The 15742-nt window shown below is 42.1% G+C and overlaps 1 long non-coding RNA gene across 1 annotated transcript in view; it reads right to left on the bottom strand.

Annotated features, from left to right (window-relative positions):
- The window catches only part of LOC148473830 (uncharacterized), a 38710-nt gene extending 32921 nt beyond the window's left edge, over positions 1–5789 (bottom strand). Inside the window, exon 1 of the long non-coding RNA XR_015872946.1 lies at positions 5647–5789. This is a non-coding gene — a long non-coding RNA (uncharacterized LOC148473830). The remainder of the gene's footprint in view (positions 1–5646) is intronic.
- Between the last annotated feature and the right edge of the window lie 9953 nt (positions 5790–15742).

Below are 15742 nucleotides of genomic sequence, written 5' to 3'. Positions count from 1 at the left end.
CTGGCGTTTCTGAGATGCTGCTACTGGTGACGCTGCTGCTGTTGCTGCGTAAGGTGATACATCTACCCAGTGGGCTGTCACAGTCATATAGTCCTTAGTCTGCCCTGTTCCACTTGTCCACATGTCCGTGGTTAAGTGGACATTGGGTACAATGGTATTTTTCAGGACACTGAGGACACTTTTTCTGACGTTTCTGTACAGTCTCGGTATCGCCTGCCTAGTGAAGTGGAATCTAGACGGCATTTGGAACCGGGGACACACTACCTCCATCAATTGTCTAAATCCCACTGCACTAATGGCTGATACCGGACGCACGTCTAACACCAACATAGCAGTCAAGGCCTCAGTTATATGTTTTGCTTCAGGGTGACTGCTGTCGTACTTCATCCTCCTCGCTAAGGACTGTTGGAGGGTCAATTGTTTAGTAAAAGTAGTGGTGTTCCTACTTCTTCTCTGGGATGATGAACGACTCCCAGCAGCAGCAACAGCAGCAGCAGCAGGAGGTGTAGCAATGCAGGATCCTCCGGAGGAATCCGGGATAGGAGAGTCAGTCATGCCAGTGACATAGCCTGCAGGACTACTTCCGATCCTGACTAAGGAGGAAATTGACGAGGAGGGAGTTGACGGTGTGGTTTGCAGGTGCTTGGATACAACAGGACAACGGGATTTAGGTGTCCCTGGACTGCTTACGGTCTTAGCCAAAGTTTCTGAACTTGACAGTAACTTTTTATGAATGCGCTGCAGGTGCCGTATAAGGGAGGATATTCCTAGGTGGTTTACGTCCCTACCCCTACTTATTTCACCTTTACATATGGTACATATGGCAAGACAGTTGTTGTCCGGATTTGGATAGAAATATTGCCAGACCAAAGAAGGGGAATGTTTGGTCTTCTGCCCAGGCATGACCGTGATGGGCTTTTTCATCCTACGGAGAACAACTATCTCCCCCGGAGCCTGATTTAAAAAACCACATCACCATCAGAATCCTCCTCGCCAACTTCCTCCTCAGCGCCAGCTACACCAGTATCCTCATCCTGTTGTACTTCAACAGTGACATCTTCAATTTGCATATCAGCAAGTGGACTGTGGGTGCTCCTTTCAGCACTTGCAGGGGGCGTGCAAATGGTGGAAAGAGCCACCTCTTCCCGTCCAGTGCTGGGAAGGTCAGGCATCGCAACCACCACCACACTTGGACTCTCCTTGGGGATTTGTGATATCTTCTTAGAAAGCACAGTTCTTCACTGTGCTTTTGCCAGCTTAACTCTTTTGATATTTTTAGTGGGAGGAGGGCTTCCATCGTCATGTGAAGCTGAACCACTAGTCATGAACATAGGGATCGACCTTAGCCGTTCCTTGCCACTCCGTGTCGTAAATGGCATATTGGCAAGTTTACGTTTCTCTTCAGATGATTTAAATGTTTTTTTCAAGGTCATTTTCACAAACAAAAAATATATTTTTTTATTTTGTTTGGCATGACCTTTGGGGGTTACAGCACCCTTTAGCGGTCAATCCAGCCGGCCCTTTATTTATGACACAGGCGCACGCTTGGCACTACTTTGTTGATGCACGTGCGGCTACTGCGTACACACAATTCACAAACACAGAAAATATTCTTTTATTTTGTTTGGAGTGCCCTGTGGGGGTTACAGCACCCTTTAGCAGTCAATCCAGCCGGCCCTTTATTTATGGGACACAGGTGCCCGCTTGGCACTACTTTGTTGATGCATGTGCGGCCACAGTGCACACAATATACAAACACAGAAAATATTTTTTTATTTTGTTTGGAGTGCCCTTTGGGGGTTACAGCACCCTTTAGTGGTCAATCCAGCCGGCCCTTTATTTATGGGCCACAGGCGCACGCTTGGCACTACTTTGCTGATGCACGTGCGGCTACTGCGTACACACATTTCACAAACACAGAAAATATTCTTTTATTTTGTTTGGAGTGCCCTTTGGGGGTTACAGCACCCTTTAGCGGTCAATCCAGCCGGCCCTTTATTTATGGGACACAGGCGCACGCTTGGCACTACTTTGTTGATGCACGTGCGGCTACTGCGCACACAATTCACAAACACAGAAAATATTTTTTTTATTTGGTTTGGAGTGTACTTTGGGGGTTACTGCACCCTTTAACGGTCAAGCCAGCCGGCCCTTTACTTATGACACAGGCGCACGCTTGGCACTACTTTGTTGATGCACGTGCGGCTACTGCGCACACTATTCACAAACACAGAAAATATTTTTTTATTTGGTTTGGAGTGCCCTTTGGGGGTTACAGCACCCTTTAGCGGTCAATCCAGCCAACACTTTATTTATGGGACACAGGCGCACGCTTGACACTACTTTGTTGATGCACGTGCGGCTACTGCGCACACAATTCACAAACACAGAAAATATTTTTTTATTTGGTTTGGAGTGTACTTTAGGGGTTACAACACCCTTTAACGGTCATGCCAGCCGGCCCTTTACTTATGACACAGGCGCACGCTTGGCACTACTTTGTTGATGCACGTGCGGCTACTGCGCACACAATTCACAAACACAGAAAAAATATATTTTTTTAGCACTTGGGGGGAGCACCCCTGACGGACAGAGCACCCCCTGGACAACACTACAGCACCCCTTTAGGACTGGGACACTGCACAGGACTTTGGAGTGGACACAGCCCCTAGGACAACTGACTGCACAACACAGTCCAGCCAGCCGCTATGGACTTTGAAGTAGTGGACACTGCCCCTATGGACAACAGCAGCACAGCACAACACAGCCAGCCCCTATGGACTTTGAAGTAGTGGACACAGCCCCTATGGACAACAGCAGCACAGCGCAGCACAGCACAACACTACTCTGCACTACACTACACTACACTACACAGCCCAGCCAGCCCTAACTCCCACCCTCCCTCTTCACTGTCCACAGCCGAGTGAGAAAATGGCGCCGACGTGGGTACCTTATATAGGATCCAAAACCCGCGAGACCAGGAAGGCAGGATGATGACGTTTTGCCTCGATTTCAGATCCGAGTCAGGTGGGAAAAGTCGACCCTGATTCGGATCGGCCTCGGATTGGGGGGGCTCGGGGGGGTTCGGATTTCAGAAATCCGAACCCGCTCACCCCTAGTATATATATATATATGAGTGTATGTGTATATATATATATATATATATATACACACACACACAATCCCCTCGGACCGCAACTTACCCTAAGTGTCACAACTGCTTCGGTGACCTCCATACCTATAACATCCAATTAACCGTCCAAATAAACAGTGGCACTCGGAGACTTGCGTGAAAAATTCAACAAAGTGTAATTAAATTGACACCAATGTTTCGGGACCAAACGTGTCCCTTTGACAAAGGAACACGTTTGCCTTGACAAAGGGACACATTTGCTCCCGAAACGTTGGTGTCAGTTTAATTACACTTTGTTGAATTTTTGACGTAAGTCTCCGAGTGCCACTGTTTATTTGGATGGTCAATTTTATATATATGTATATATATATATATATATATATACGTATATATATATATATATATATATATATATATATAAACGACAGGCTCAATCCACGGCACTCGACCATCTGGGGTGCCCTTGGTATGTGACCACACCATCTACATAAAAATGATCATACAAACTTTATATGTTTATATATATATATATATATATATATATATTTTTTATTATTATTTTTTTTTTACATTTTAATTATTATTTATATGGGTTGGGTATGGGATGCCAGCAGTCAGAATCCCAGTGTTCGGCATCCCGGCACAGTTAACATACCAAAACTTGTTGGTCGTATGCTAACCTCCCCCTCTCCCAACCCTAACCCTCCCTCTTTGGTGCCTAACCCTAACCTCCCCTCTTAGTGCCTGAACCTAACATCCCCGCACCCTAAACCTAACCCTCCCTACTTAGTGCCTAACTCTTCCCCTAGTGCCTAACCCTTAAACCTAACCCTCCCCCCAACCCGCTATTTACCTTCGGTATCCAGGCAGGCGCCATGATTCTGACAGGTATTGTTAGCGTCGGCATCCCAACCGCCATAATGGCGAACATATCAATATATATATAATACAGGCACACACAATTCCTCAAACAGCACTCCTAATTATATCCAATAGAAACATTAAGCAGGTGCCCTCCACTCCAGGAAACCCATGAACCAGGGATTTAGGTGTTTACGACCATGCAAGGTGGCACGCTTTGCAAAAAAGTATAAACAGGAGACCAATTTACCAACGTTTCAATGTTTATAAGAAAACATCTCACATTTCTACTTTTTTGCAATGAGTGCCACCTTGCATGGTTTGTAATTATATGAATAAATATACATTATATATATATATATATATATATATATGTGCATATTAAAAATATATAGAGCATGTATGATTTTTCATATATGTGTGTGTAAATTACTGTATCTATATATTTTAATAAATATAGGCCACAATACAATTGAAAGCGTAGCTGAATTGCCCCGGAAGGGAGCTCCCGGAACTTTTCAATTCAGCGGGCTGTTAAGTCGGAGAATGCCAGTGCTCGTGACTCAACCTGGTTGTTTAGTCGCAAGAACCGGCATTCTCCGACTAAAGTGCCAGCCGCAAGGCTGTTAGCACCTAGCTAAGCCGGATAAACAATGGTGCCGCCGGCACTTTAGACGGATTTCTCCTCAGCAGAGTGCAAGGAGAAATCCTTTATTCGGACCAAACCGCGCTGAATTGAATAGCCCCAGGAGCTCCTTTCCGGGGCTATTCAGCTTCGCTTTCAACTGAATTGTAGCCTATATTTCTTAAAATGTACAGATATACATTTATAATATACACACACATAGCATACAGCATCGCTTTGAATTGAATAGTGGCCATATAGAGGATATGTATGATTTTTAATATATTTTTCTCTCCCTCTCTATCACCCCTCATCTTTCTCTCCCTCTCTCTCCTCCGTAAGTGAGAAAATCCAAATATTGCAGGTGCACTTCAAAGCTGACAACCTAACTGGGAGGTCAATGTATAGTATAAAGGGGCCTATCCATTAGGCGACCTGAAAAACTGAACGTCTAGCGTTCAGTCCTTCAGGTCGCCGGGTGCGGTGACCGCACTGAACAGCGTTCACTGAACGTCATTCAGTGCAGGAGACTGACCTCCCTATCTGCGAACATGTGGGACCTGATGATCGTCGTCAGGTTGACAAGCATGTTACACAGATAGTCAGAGTAGGCAAGGACCCAGTGTGCACACGCATCACTGGTCCTTGCCGCCTATCCATTAGATGACTTTCTGAACGTTCCAACCAAAACCTCTTGGTTTTGGTAGGATCATTCAAAAAGTTGTCTAATGGATAAATCATATATATTCCATAGGAGGGTGGTAAAAGACACTAATACCGGTATTGGCATATACTGACAAATGGACATCACATATAAAAATAAAACAACATAAGACACTGTGTGTTGTGCAGAGTAATACACTTATAGCGTTTTACTTGCCCTGCACTTTATAACAGTCCTGTGCTCAGTCTAGAGCAATTCAGTTTGTATCTCTGTAGTGTGATCAGTGCCATAGGAATATTCCTGGCACTTGTCCAAAAGGACAGAAGGTAAAGTCTGAAACACCTAGTTGGAATGGGTGGTTACCTCCTTCTTCCTGGTGTGGTCCTGGTATAATTCAGGTGTCTTCTCTCCCCGGATGGGGTCCTTCCAAGTCCCGTAAGGCTGGAGTGTCTGCCGGAAGACTTCCTACGTGAGCCACGAGAAGCGCAACGCTACTCGAGCGGCTGGTGTCAGGATCGACTTATCTGTGATCGACGCATTTCACCTTCAGGCTTCTTCTGGATAACAGATGTCAGTCTATCCAGCTGGGGCTCTGTTTAAGTAATCCGGATTGTGAGGCAGCAGCGGCCATCTTACATAAGGGATATTCGCCCTTCTCATAGAAAGGCTCCTGTCTGATGTCTTGGTGGCTATTTTGATGGAGGGAAATAGTATAATGTTGCCAGGAATGTACACTGCTATGTGCCAATAGTGATAGACATAACAACACGGACATAAAAACATAAAGAGATATGTTTGTCAGTATAATAATTATTAAAAGGATATATCTATTGAGAAATATTGAAGATATTAATAATAATAAAAAATAGAAATTTAAAATTAAGAATAGGCCACTATTATCAAAAAAGAGAATGTGGTTCTTTGTCCTAACCTAATGTAATATCCAACTCATTATTAAGTGTCTATAATATTTTAAAGTGTCTCACACTAAAAAATAAATGTTAAAACTAAGAATTAAGTTGTGGGATAGTTTCAAAGCTCTTTAGAGTTACATAGTGGTCTTGGTCACATATGCAAAAAGATATATAGATAAAAATATATGTATTGTATTATATAGGTCTCCAATATAAGAGAATACTGGTGGATGGAGAAGAAGATGTTTCACATCTAGAATGCATGGATTACGGTGTAGGGGGTTATTTAGCTTATGGACCACATAGATATGGTTTATGCACTTTATAGGAATGGTGCTATCTCAATGTCCAAATTTAGACCCTTTGGGTGCAGTGTACCCATTTCGTATATCATTTTGGTTTCTTCTTTGCTTAAAAGTTTATCTGCACTCCCTCCTCTCCATGACGGTATTATTTTCTTAAGGCCGATATATTGTAACTCTTTTGGGTTGCTGTTATGTTTTTCTATAAAATGCATTGGAACACTATGATCATCTTTTTGATTTTGAATGTTACAGAGATGTTCCTTTATCCTAATATGGAGTTTCCTCTTGGTTTTTCCCACATACTGTAGGCCGCATGGACATGTCAACATATATATAACCCCTGTGGTCTGACAGGTGATACGGTCTTTGATGGTAAACTCTCTCCTGTTACTGAAGGATATGACTTGCTTGGTGATTTGTACATGGTTCCACTTTGTTTTTTTGCAGGCCGCACAGATCCCGCATCTTGAAAAGCCTGTGGTTTTTATTAGTTTATTGGTGCGTTTTTCTCTTAACTTGCTGTTGACTAGGGCAGATCTGATGGTTGGTGCTCTTCTATTACACAATCTTTGGATATTCTGGTAAGAATTTTTTCAAGTCTTCGTCAGCCCGAAGAATGTGCCAGTGTTTTTTGATACTGTTTTCTAACAGTGTACTTTGTGCTGAATAGTCAGAGATAAATAGAAGATTTTCTAATTCTCCTACAGGTTTTTCCTTGTATTTCAGAATATCTTCTCTATTCATACTGTTGGCCTTCCGTTTTTTATGTTCCAGATGGTGTGGATCATATTTTTTCTCTATGAAGTTGTTAAGTAATTCCTTTGGTTGTGTTTCAAAGTCTGCTATCTTTGAAGAATTGCATCTCAATCTTCTCAATTGTCCTCCAGGGATGTTGGATAACCATTTTTTATGGTGGTTACTTGTGGCCTCCAAATAACTGTTGCAGTCAGTGGCTTTGATGAACGTTTTAGTTTGTATATGGCCATCTTCAATATATATGGTTAAGTCCAAATAATTGACTGTATCAGCACTGATTGTGCTGGTGAACTCCAGATTTGCCTTATTGTTGTTGATGGTCTGTATGAATTCTTCTAATTTCTCTCTTGTACTTTTCCAGATAATGATGACATCATCTATGTACCTTGCCCATAGCTTCAATTCTTTTCCATATTGTTCACAGTTCCATATATTTTCATCTTCCCATTGTGATAGGAATAAGTTGGCGTAGGATGGTGCAAATTTGGTTCCCATAGCCGTGTCTTTTCGTTGGACATAGAATGTATAGTTATACCAAAAAAAGTTATGTTGGAGAATGAAGTTAATGGCTTCTATAATAAAATTAATTTGCAGTTGTTCTAAACCTGAATCTTTTTCTAGCCTCTTTTTTACATTGATGCACCCCATTTCATGTTCAATGCACGTGTATAAGGCTTTGATGCCACATGTAGCTAGGAGTAGATCTTCTTCCCAGGTAACGTCTTTTAGTACATTCAGAGTATGTGTTGTATCTCTAATGTATCCCAGTTTACACCTTACTACAGGTTGTAGAAACTTATCTACGTATCCCAGCAGGTTTGCCGTTAACGATCCCACTCCTGCTATGATTGGTCTTCCAGGCGATTTTTCCGAGTTTTTGTGCACTTTTGGCATATGGTAGTATACCAGAATCATGGGATCTTCTTTTCTCATATATTGATACTTCAACCAAAGGACAGTGGTAACCAGGAGTACCAGGAAGAAAATAAGGAAGAAAATAAGACCTTCAAACATACGGAATTATGACCAAAGTCTACTTTTTACCCTCAATACTTAAAGGGTCCACTTATCAAAACATTCCAAAGATTAGTTGAACAAGATATAGAAAATATGACAATGCATATCGGCAGAAATAGAATAAATATGACCAAGAAAGAGAAAGAAGCCATTGATACACTAAAAGAGGATAAGAATTTGGTCATCAAACCAGCGGATAAAGGTGGAGGAATAGTCCTTATGGACCAAAAATCATATGATGAAGAAGTGCTTAACCAACTCCAGGACAAATCCACATATGAGCCACTGAAAAAAGATCCAACCACTGAGTACAAGAAAGAATTAGAAATACTACTGAAAAAGGGCATGGAAACAGGGATTCTAACTACACAGGAGTATCAATATATGAGAAAGGAGATCCCATGATTCTGGTATACTACCATTTGCCAAAAGTGCACAAAAACTTGGAAAAACCGCCTGGAAGACTGATCACAGCAGGAGTGGGATCGTTAACGGCAAACCTGTCGGGATACGTAGATAAGTTTCTACAACCTGTAGTAAGATGTCAACAGGGATACATTAGAGATACAACACATATTCTGAATGTCCTAAAAGATGTTACCTGGGAAGAAGATCTACTCCTAGCTACATGTGACATCAAAGCCTTATACACGTGCATTGACCATGAAATGGGGTGCATCAATGTAAAAAAGAGGCTAGAAAAAGATTCAGGTTTAGAACAACTGCAAATTAATTTTATTATAGAAGCCATTAACTTCATTCTCAAACATAACTTTTTTGGTATAACGATACATTCTATGTCCAACGAAAAGGCACGGCTATGGGAACAAAATTTGCGCCATCCTACACCAACTTATTCCTATCACAATGGGAAGATGAAAATATATGGAACAGTGAACAATATGGAAAAGAATTGAAGCTATGGGCAAGGTACATAGATGAAGTCATCATTATCTGGAAAGGTACAAGAGAGAAATTAGAAGAATTCATACAGACCATCACCAACAATAAGGCAAATCTGGAGTTCACCAGCACAATCAGTGCTGATATAGTCAATTATTTGGACTTAACCATATATATTGAAGATGGCTATATACAAACTGAAACATTCATCAAAGCCACTGACTGCAACAGTTATTTGGAGGCCACAAGTAACCACCATAAAAAATGGTTATCCAACATCCCTGGAGGACAATTGAGAAGATTGAGATGCAATTCTTCAAAGATAGCAGACTTTGAAACACAACCAAAGGAATTACTTAACAACTTCATAGAGAAAAAATATGATCCACACCATCTGGAACATGAAAAACGGAAGGCCAACAGTATGAATAGAGAAGATCTTCTGAAATACAAGGAAAAACCTGTAGGAGAATTAGAAAATCTTCTATTTATCTCTGACTATTCAGCACAAAGTACACTGTTAGAAAACAGTATCAAAAAACACTGGCACATTCTTCGGGCTGACGAAGACTTGAAAAAATTCTTACCAGAATATCAAAAGATTGTGTAATAGAAGAGCACCAACCGTCAGATCTGCCCTAGTCAACAGCAAGTTAAGAGAAAAATGCACCAATGAACTAATAAAAACCACAGGCTTTTCAAGATGCGGGATCTGTACGGCCTGCAAAAAAACAAAGTGGAACCATGTACAAATCACCAAGCAAGTCATATCCTTCAGTAACAGGAGAGAGTTTACCATCAAAGACTGTATCACTTGTCAGACCACAGGGGTTATATATATGTTGACATGTCCATGCGGCCTACAGTATGTGGGAAAAACCAAGAGGAAACTCCATATTAGGATACAGGAACATCTCTGTAACATTCAAAATCAAAAAGAGAATCATAGTGTTCCAATGCATTTTAAAGAAAAACATAACAGCAACCCAAAAGAGTTACAATATACCGGCCACTGTTAAGCAAAGAAGAAACCAAAATGATATACGAAATGGGTACACTGCACCCAAAGGGTCTAAATTTGGACATTGAGATAGCACCATTCCTATAAAGTGCATAAACCATATCTATGTGGTCCATAAGCGAAATAACCCCCTACACCGTAATCCATGCATTCTAGATGTGAAACATCCTCTTCGCCATCCACCAGTATTCTCTTATATTGGAGACCTATATAATACAATACATATATTTTTATCTATATATCTTTTTGCATATGTGACCAAGACCACTTTGTAAGTCTAAAGAGCTTTGAAACTATCCCACAACTTAATTCTTAGTTTTAACATTTATTTTTAGTGTGAGACACTTTAAAATATTATAGATACTTAATAATGAGTTGGATATTACATTAGGTTAGGACAAAGGACCACATTCTCTTTTTTTATAATAGTGGCCCATTTTTAATTTTACATTTCTATCTTTTATTATTATTAATATTTTCAATATTTCTCAATAGATATATCCTTTTAATAATTATTATACTGACAAACATATGTCTTTATGTTTTTATGTCCATGTTATGTTATGTCTATCACTATTGGCACATAGCAGTGTAGATTCCTGGCAACATTATACTATTTCCCTCCATCAAAATGGCCGATAACACATCAGAAAGGAGCCTTTCTATGAGAAGGGCGAATATCCCTTATGTAAGATGGCCGCTGCTGTCTCACAATCCAGATTACTTAAACAGAGCCCCAGCTGGATAGACTGACATCTGTTACCCTGAGGAAGCCTGAAGGCGAAATGCCTCGATCACAGATAAGTCGATCCTGACACCAGCCGCTCGAGTAGCATTGCTCTACTTGCGGCTCACGTAGGAAGTCTTCCGGCAGACACTCCAGCCTTACGGGACTTGGAAGGACCCCATCCGGGGAGAGAAACCTGAATTATACCAGGACTACACCAGGAAGAAGGAGGTAACCACCCATTCCAACTAGATGTTTCAGACCTTACCTTCTGTCCTTTTGGACAAGTGCCAGGAATATTCCTACAGCACCGATCACACTACACTGATACAAACTGAATTGTTCTAGACTGAGCACAGGACTGTTATCAAGTGCAGGGCAAGTAAAACGCTATAAGTGTATTACTCTGCACAACACACAGTGTCTTATGTTGTTTTATGTTTATATGTGATGTCCGTTTGTCAGTATATGCCAATACCGGTATTAGTGTCTTTTACCACCCTCCTATGGAATATATATGATTTATCATTCAATAAAAGAGTATTTTAAGTAGATTATCCCATCTCAGTGTTTTATTTATATAGATATCCATATTCACTAATTCATGGTTATCATTTATTGTGGGGACCTATTCATGGTAATCGTTTAAATACATATTGCATACTTATTATATTTTATTTTCCACTAACTATATTGTGGTAACCAATACATCTATATTTTGACTTGTCTATTAACGGACTTTATTAATATACACCATTTACATTCGTTTCATCTGATTGAGGTATTATATGCGCTGGATGTTCCCTCCTTTTTGTGTATCCATTTATATAATGAGGAGTTGTAGTGCCCTCATTCACACCCAGCTGCAATAACTCTAATCAGATTATTGTGGATTAGCGCATCCCTTTCCCCTTCTTTTGTATCAGAGCTGCAAATATATTGGGACCGCAGGCTGACTGGGTACCATGGGCACTTTTGTTTTTTAAGGAGTTTGGGGATTATCTGGTTTTGTTACTGTATATTGGTTATCTGATCAGAAAAACATATGTGGCTCTAAGAAGAATTGTGTGTGTGTGTGTATAACCTGGCACATATTAGTGATGTTGTATTTGCTTGTAAAGGCCTCCCTTTTGTAGTTGTTAGAGGTAGCTTACTCTCGGGCAAAAGTCAGTGGGGGAATTAAATTCTGTGCAGTATGCCATGCCCAGCTGGGCACATCAGCTAGTTATGGTAGTACCGACATGGCAAGTTTCTCTCACACTTCTATGGGGTGCAAGGAGAAACTTGCAATGCCAGCAGATGCAACATACCAGTAAAGACCCGATAACCATAATTTCTCATTGCTATTTGCGGCGATAAGAAATTAAGATCTGCCGGGATGTATTAATATACAGATGCAAGGACGGAGGTTCAGAAAGGAGCTCTTCCCTGAGAAATGTAAAAGTAAAGTGATTGCTAATGTGATCACTTCACTTCTAGGTTTGGGACCCAGTGATGCTACATCAGACTGTGTGTGTTCATGTGGCTATTTTCGGTGAGGGATCCTATGGATCTCTCTCCAGGTAAGTTTTTCAAAGTGTAGCCCATAGGTTACAATGGCTTGCAACATCTGATGGTGGCATTAGCTGCCAGTGTCAATCTTTGGAACGCTTTGCATTCTGGAGCTTGGTAATGTCAGCATTTCATCAGCCCCATAGAAACCTATGGGAGCTAGTTTTGCAGTAGAAAACAGGGGATCTCAGCACATACTGTATGTCTGATGCTGCCGCCCCGCACCCATCCCCCGTACATACATCCAGTTGGTACTTAATATTGGCAGGTAGCCTCTGAAAAGGATATCCTACATATATTTTTTGATACATATGTTCCATAATGTGGAGGTATTCACAGATGCTTTCAGAATATTTTACGGGGACACTCTAAATTCCCAATCCTCTGCTGTACGTTGATCACTTAAATGGTGCCTGTATTTTATTTGGGTGTTTTCGATGCTCGCTGTGCACCAGTAACTAGAATCCTTTCTGTATTGTATACAGTTCAAGGAATGCTCTGTTTTAGTAGTGGTCACTACAATAGTCTCTGCTTTGCCAGATGAGAATCCTAGGTATTATATTTGTTTATAGCTTTTTGACAGAACAATATGTCATTGCCTACTTAACCACACCCACATTAGATAAACCACACCTACAGGGATTTTGTCACACCCATTTTTTATATTGCACTGCGCCAGGGCCACTTACTTGTGTTTGCCCCCAGACTGAAAGTTACCAGCCAGCCCCTGCTTAGGGGTACCTAACCCTAAACTCCCAAGGTGGTACCTAACCCTAAGTCCCCTCCGGGGTGCCTAAACCTAACCCCCCCTCCCCCGCACACTAAAACTAACCCTCCCAGGGGATACCTAACCTTAACCTCCCCCCAGCGGCGACTAACCCTAACCCCCCCTCCCCCTAGCCTAACCCATCCCAGGGGATGCCTAAGTCCCCCCGGGGTTGCCTAAACCTAGCCCCCATCACACACACCCCTCCCCCCCCATGGCTAAGTGCTAGGGACGATCGGATTTACCTCGATGGGTCCAGCGTCCTTCGGCATTCCGGCATCGAGATGAAGATAGTCGTCAGCATTTCTATGCCTACCTTCTGTCCCATGCCGGTCTTCTAGTGTCGGGATATAGACAGGCGGCATTTAGTCTGCCGGTCTGTTAACAATATCCCCACTATGCACCTTAATGTTTGACCATATTTCCGCCTGTGCCACCATCACAACTAATGTTGGGACAGTATGACTGATATGAGGCACAGTCTAATAGGTGTGAGGGAAAGCAGTGGCGTACTTGCTCTGGCCTGGTGGAAAATTAGAATGAAAGAGAGGATATTACACACATGAGAGGTCTTGCTATCTTACTTATTGAACCACCCTCGTGTGTATATTTACAGTATACACAATTGATTTAAGTGAGCCTCATGGTCTCTAGAAATTAAACTTGAATTCGTTATTTGGGTTATGGATGGTGCGATATGGTGGGCATAATTGTTCACAAGGACCCAATGTTGGGCAGCAATGCTTCCTCAACCAATTCAGGCCCCTTTATGCTGTTCTTTGTTCTATGTGACTTGGTTTCTTCTATCCCACGGACACGTTCAGAAGTTCAAGGTGGGAGCCTGAGTTGTATATAATAACAAGCACCATGCCTTCCCAGACCATTGAGAGCCAACAAGGGCCCGGATAATAGTGGCATGGCCAAATATGGGAGGTGTGGTCACATCCCCTCCAAAAAAACTGAATAAATACTATGCAATGTCCATCTTAGCAGTTTACCCAGGCCCCTCCAACAAGCCTGGATCCAGGTAATTAGAACCCCTCCCCCCTCAGACACATACAGTATGAAATGTATGCAGCATTGCTTCCATGCAATTATCTCACATGCATGTTGCATGCCTGTAGTTTCTACAATGCTGCATCCATATAAAGTAATTGAAATTATAAAGTCATACAGCATATGTATTTTATTTGAACAGATTTACATGGGTGATCAGGTAACCCTACAGTATATGTACATATCACATATATATTTTTCATTATTCACACTCCGCTGCATACTTACCATTCCCAATGGGTCCTCCTCTTCTATGGCTATGTTAGACCTTAGAAGATTGTTGTCAGGTTGCAGCCTTGGATTGTCCATTTTACTCACCTCAGCACCGGCTTCCCCTGACCTCTCGAGTGGCCAGACACCAGGAGAGGATTATACCTGGGGCCTGCTAGGACATCCATGTGCTCACTCCATGAGTTGGTTACTGCAGTTACCATCATGAACACAGCCATGACAGTCTACATCACCTGATTAGCCATTTACCCAATGGTAGCATTGGTTGCTGTCAGCTGACACTATCCTCCAATAGACTGCTACCTTAAGGTATTTAACTGGACTCAGGACAACAGGAAGTTGCCTGTACAACGCTGTTGCAGCATTCCAGGTTCCAAGCTTCTTTTCTCTAGCGATATACTCCTAATGTTTACCCATGGTCAATGTATGTACTTAGTACGTCATCCACGTACAATCTTCTAGTGTCATCCTCCTGTGTTAGTTCTGCATCTGGGGCCACAGTGTGTGTACTTAGTACGTCATCCAAGTACAATCTCCTAGTGCTATTCTCCTGTGCCAGTTCTGCATCTGAAGCCACAGTGTGTGTATTTAGTACGTCATCCAAGTACAATCTCCTAGTGCCATTCTCCTGTACCACCCCTGCGTCTGGATGAACAGGGTGTGTACCCAGTATGTCACCCAAGTGCAAAACTTCCAGTATCATTCTCCTGTACTTTCCCTGTGATAGTGTTCTTCCATTTCCCACTTGTGCTGGATACCTGACCAAAGGGCTGTGACCTGCTTGTTGGGTACAGCTTAAACCCAAATCCCGCTTGGAGGGGTCACTGGTGAACACCTCCCTGTAAGTTAGACTCCACAGGTCTAACTGACTTTGGTCAGGTCTAGCCAACATCCAGTACTTGTGGATGAAGAAGGTATATATCCAGGTCCCTCGCCTCCAATTCTTTTCTCTACCTGGGTCAACGTCTTCCAATCACTCTACAGAGGACCACCATAGCCCGAATGTGACAGTTTGTACAGGCATAATGGAAGCTGCAGGATGTCAGGGTTCAGGGCGTTACAAGATCTTGCATCGAGAATCAGGAAGCAGCACAACATCAGGTGGCTCAATATCTCCAGGAACTCTCCGGTCAATTACTCTCTATTTAACAGACTCTGGCCACTATACTTCCTGCTCCCTCTGGATCTGTTCCTGTAAGCTCTCCAGTAGCA

This window comes from Taudactylus pleione, unplaced genomic scaffold, assembly GCF_031769625.1.
Source record: "Taudactylus pleione unplaced genomic scaffold, aTauple2 ptg000909l, whole genome shotgun sequence".
Taxonomy (NCBI): domain Eukaryota; kingdom Metazoa; phylum Chordata; class Amphibia; order Anura; family Myobatrachidae; genus Taudactylus; species Taudactylus pleione.
This window is presented reverse-complemented; position numbering and strand designations above follow the sequence as displayed.